Here is a 5,888-nt window from a genome sequence, read left to right on the forward strand (position 1 = left end):
CTACATTTATCTCATGGAATTAGGAAGCTCGGTCATAATCATTTCAAAATATCCATCAAATGCTTCATTTCTAAGGGGATAAATTGTACAACTTCTTGATTTTGAAGGAGCAATTTTCACCTAGTCATAATACTAAGTTTTGGGATCCTGAACTTCAAGCCTTGCGTAAAGGGAAATTTCTTCCTCTAACTCCCTATAGGTTATAGCCTATGATTCCCTACTTATTTCATTATGTATCTAGGACATCAGCACTCTTAACTAAACATATCCAACATAAAACAAAGGGTTTCATTATCTATTATTGGGTCTTCCCAAGTTATGAAGAAAAAATAAACACAACAAATTCTTTATGGCTATAGGAGAATTGTGGAATGCTTGGAAAAATTTAAGGGATTCAACCAAATATGGAGACTTATCACTCATTACACAAGTAAATTAATAATTTAGAAATTGTTCTTTAAGGAACAATACATAAACAAAAAGATGGGGAATGAGAACTCATTATTTTAAGTATCATTGAAGTTACCTTAGCAATCTTTGTATGTAACTACTCCACTTCTTCCTCATTTTCCAAGAAATCCTAATAATGAATGTCAATGGCTTGAGTCAAAGTTTTCTTTTTCTATTTCCATTGCTCTCTTTCTAAAGCCAATTGATTAGATAATTGAGAAAGAATAGAGAGTAATGATATAGAGTGAGAGGCACCTGACATGCTATTACCATTGGGACTTTATCCTTCTACAATTGAAACAATGATATCATCATTAACTAGAATTTTAACCTTTGGAGGGCCTACCCATAATACTATAGACCTCTTAGGATTATTAAGCTACTGAGAAGCTGTAGCTAATGCATCTAAACCATGATTAATAACTTTCTTTATCACTTCATTCAAAAAGCTCATGTCAACTCCAAAATCATCTTCAAAAAAAATTCTTCTTGATGTTGTAGGAGGTGATTCATGTATATACTCTTCCATTGGGAAGTTTTCTTTCGACACATTTCCATTTTCTGAGTCAACAGGGTCATTAACTACCTCGGGTCCTCTTGAGGATGAACTCTTCCTCTAAAACCTACAATTTTGTTCATTGAATCTAGAATCATCCTCAACCACTATTTTATCTTCATCCTTTTTATCTACAAAGGGTTTTTCTTTTTCTATCTCAAGTGGTGAATCAAAAGAGTCAATATTAATTGTTGATCTTGTTTGTGGTGCATCCATAGACATATTTTGTTTCTCCCTATGGCTTCTCCTCATTGGGGTTTCTTTTCATTTTATATACATTTTTTTCTTTTTGGAAGCGTCTGAAGCTATATAAAATTTTTACTTTGTCTTTTGACAAGAACTAGAGGGAATTTTTCTTTCTTCTTGTTCTTTCTCATAGAAGCCCTAGTTTTCATAGACAAGGGTGTGGTCTCCTTTTAAGAGAATTTGACTTTCTTCTTGCCTTTAGCCTAGACTAATCCAAATGTAAAGAATCTAGGAGAAACTTAAGGGTTTTTATGCCTAAAACATCTAGAATCTCATAGGGAAGATGTTGATTTCATTGTTTCAATTATTTTTCTAATCCCATGTTCAATTTGAATATTTTTGCCTACTATTTGTCCTATAAGACTTAGGAATATGTTCTAAATTATCCTAAAAGAAAATTTTCCCATGGTACATATTTTGTTCTCTTAAAGCCCTTTCCACTATTATCTTAATCAAACAATGGTGAGAATTTTTTTTTAGCTTACCTCCCTACATGAGTGAAGCCCTCTTCCTTAGAATATGGAATAGGAAACTAGGAACATTCACCGACCGATTGTTATGGTGTACCGAGTTTAAAAATTTGAAGTGAATAGGATGTAGAAATATTTTATGACCTTCACAAGTGGAATATTATATGATATATAGTGCACATTTCCTATAAGGGTCTAGTAGTGATAATTTTTTTGTACCTTATTTCTTGTCAATTTGCGATGGCGAGTTTGTATGTAATGTAAATTGAGCTCTACTAGTTGTAGGATCAAAATTTTCTAAAAACTCTTCCCCTTCTTGTGGCAACCCCATGACTTTTGCCATAATTTCCTATATGAATAATACCCTACATCCCTTAAAAATAGCTACACTATCACTCAATATATTATGAAACTAAGAAACCACTTCAACATCCCAACTAGTAAGCTTCTGAATGTAGTCAAGCGAACCCCAGGCTTGAAAATGTGCCATGCATGCCTAGTCATTTAACAAGATATCATGGATTGTAGGTTCATGTTGAACTAAACTTCATCCCATATTCTTAGAGTACCAAGACACACAAAAAGAACTCGTGTCAATTCAAGATGAAATTCATAGTCACAACAAGGAATTTTAGTAGAGAAATTTGAAATGTGGAGACAACAAAGGCAATAGTCACAAGAGAATTTCAAATACAAAGGTTCTTGGAGTTATGCCCTTATGGAGAAATTATTGCAAATCTTCAACATATCATGAGCTATTTATTCATAATTATCCATTTATACTTCTCATACCAGGCACTTTAACAAATCATGTGTGAAGTAGTTAATTGTTTTAAAGTTGTCACATCATATGCAAAAATGAAAATTTGGAAAGATAAAAAAGAATAATATATGCTATAATTATAGTCACCTAAAATAAAAAGATAATACGTGTCCCCCTAACTTAATTGAGAAATTGGTCTCACAATTGCACATGTAACAAGAGTGCAACAAAATTGAAAAACTAATAAATTAAATATATACCTTGAATAGTATGTATGAACCTGGAAAATTCTTGATGACAACAAAAAATTGTCATCCATTGGGGAAGAATGATGTGGTGGAAAGGTGAAGAGATAAGAAATGATGAGTTGGAAATATATAATTTATTACAAAGAAGATATTTTCATAAAGAAAGTATTTATTATGAAACAATTTGAATGTTAAAGAGAAGAAATGTCATGAGTAGAAGGCTCAAGTATTGATGCTACAAGAGGCTCATCTTTAGTTGTAGATTGAAACTACTAAGAACTCCTCTTTTCTCTGAGGCCTAGGATAAAACTTAAGGCTTTTTCCATTTACCAACAACTTGAAAGGAACAGGATCAATAGTTGACAACTAAATGACATCATTTGGAAAAACAAGAATAATATCATAAGGTCCCAACCACGTAGTTTGAATTTTCCCAAGGATATGTTGATATCTGGAATCATAAAGGAGAGCCTAGTCACCAACTATAATTTTTTTGTCCTTTATAAATTTATCATGCCACTATTTCCTTTGTCACTATGTCATCTCTATCTTATGCAAGGTAGATTTCCTCCATTCATCTAGTCCATTTAGAGTAAATATCTTCTCCCTTTCAGAAATAGTACAATCTAGATCTAGTTCCAATGTTGTCCTTAAATTCTTGTGCTCAAATTCCATAGGCATCATATATGACTTGCCATAGACAAGATGAAAATGTGTGAATCTAGTGGTGGTTTTCCGTGTAGTCCTATAAGCCCATAGTGCTTTAGGAAGTTTTTTTCCTCTTCTTAAGAACTAACACTTTCTTAGGAAGGATTGATTCAATATCTTTATTAGTTACCTCTTTCTAGCCATTATCTTGTGGATGGTATGGATAATATTTTCCATGCCTAATTTTGTATTCCTTTGTCAAGGTAGTTATGAGATTTGAAGTGAATTGGGCACCTTGATCAGATAATAATTCTCTAGGAACACCAAATCTTGTAAAAATGGATTCATATACAAACTTAGCAATATTATTATACCTATGAAGTTTCATAGGCTTGGCTTTTGCACACTTAGTGACATAATTAGTACAAACCAAAATATAAGATTTACCATGTGAAGTATGTTCAATAGGACCAAAAAAGTCAATTTCATATCTATCAAAAGGTGTTACAATAACATGTGGTTGTAGGGGAATCTCATTTGATAAATAGGCCTTCCCATTCTTTGTCATCTATCACATTTCTTGGTGTACCTAGTTGCATCCTTGTGGAGAGTTGGCCAGTAGTATCCAGTGTTCAAGATTTTGAATGTTGTTATTTTGGCAAAAAAATGACTTTCACATGGCTCATCATGAGACACCTAAAGTATATCATAAGTTTTATCCTCTCTTACACATCTACGCAACACTTGATCAGGGCAAGTGTAAAACATAAATCCACCAATCCAGGAAAAAATAAAACTTTTCTATGTTAACCATTTTCTTTCCTTGGGAGAGATGTGAGTTGGTGCCCTTCCTGTGGTGAGGTAATTTGAAATGTCAACATACCATGGATTTTGTGCTGATAACAGAAAATGATTCTCATTTGGAAAACTATCGTCAATAACCATAAAATCATCAAGAACATATAAATGTGATAGAAAGTAAGCTACTACATTAAATTTTCTAGGTTTTTCCACAATGGTGATATCAATCTTTTTCATAAGAAGTAACCATCTAGCTAGTCTTCATGATATGGTTAGTTTATTCATTAATTATTTAATAGCTAAATAGTTAGTATGGACAAATATCTCATAACTAGTAATATACTGTCCAAACTTATTCAACACATAAATAATCGCAAGCAATTCCTTTTCTATAATAGTATAATTTAATTATAATCCCTACTAATTTTTACTTATGAAATAAATGGCATGCTCTAAAACTCCTTCTTTCTATCCTAGCACTGCTCCTATTGGGACTCAAAATTGTCTTCTCGATTTTGAGTACCATTGAGAAATTGAGACCTATAAATGCTTTTTAAATGCATGTGTACCTGGTTGTCCCTGTGAGGCCTGTAAGGTGTTTAATGTTTCTAACACCCTGCATTCAACCTGTCTAAGTGTTTCATGAAGTTAAACTGTGATTCTGAGTCAGTTCGTGAAGTCCTATTTTGAGCATTTGTCAAATCTACATTTTAACTTAAGTGTTAAACAATGACAGGAGGGCATGTTTGCAATTGAATATCTCTCACCCAAAAATGTTTCAAGACTTTCCACTTTGGGAGTATCTAGTTTCCAAACCTAAGAACCTATGTTTCAAATTTTGAGTCATTTTGAGTTTTTTTGATTAGGTTTTGAATCCCTCAAAGTTGGTCAATTACTATTTTCACACATTTGCAAAATGTTCATAATTCTAGGAAGCCCTGTTTGAAGAGTTATAAATTTTCACCAGTTGACCCAAATGTTGAAATTCCTTTTGCATTACATTTTAGACATCAGATATTTGTTATGTTTAAAGTTTCAGCTCATGAAGAGTCTGTTTGATCAGTTTTCAAGTGTGATTCCAAATGGAATTTCTAAAGTTTTACTAGTGTCAGCATTTGCAGATTGATTGGTACCCCTGTTTGTAACGTTATAACTTGAGATCCATGATTTCCTATATCGAATGGATTGTACCACTATGTTGGACTCTAAAAATATTTTAAGTGTGTCAGTTTTCATATCTTGACGAATCCATTTGCACACTTTTCCAGGTCCATTCCATTTGCAAAAACCACTTTTCTGTCGTTGCTTCTAGTCTGCAAAATCGAAGTAGCCCACTTTGAATCTTCGCCAAACACGTCCTATTATTTGTTATGAGCCCAAATCACAGATCCATAATTTTCTCATGACAGAGAATGAATGCTCTAATTTTCATCTTCCCAAGTATTCATTTGCCCAGTTTTCGAAGCCAAATCTAAACCCAGTTTATTACTTTCTGATATGTTTTCTTGCAGGTAATTCTGAGAGGTCAACTTTGACAATGAATATCTATTGACCTCAAATTTTTCATGAGACAAGATTCAACATGGTACAAGTGTGCAGAACAGAGAATCAATATGTCAGCTTTCAAGGCCTGGTCAAAGGTTTGGGTCAGTTTTCAAAGCCAGTTGATGGACCTCCTAGTGCAAAAGTATCAGTTCACAGGAAAG

Source organism: Cupressus sempervirens, chromosome 1 (assembly GCF_028749045.1).
Source record: "Cupressus sempervirens isolate cs-2001-9-10 chromosome 1, ASM2874904v1, whole genome shotgun sequence".
NCBI lineage: Eukaryota > Viridiplantae > Streptophyta > Pinopsida > Cupressales > Cupressaceae > Cupressus > Cupressus sempervirens.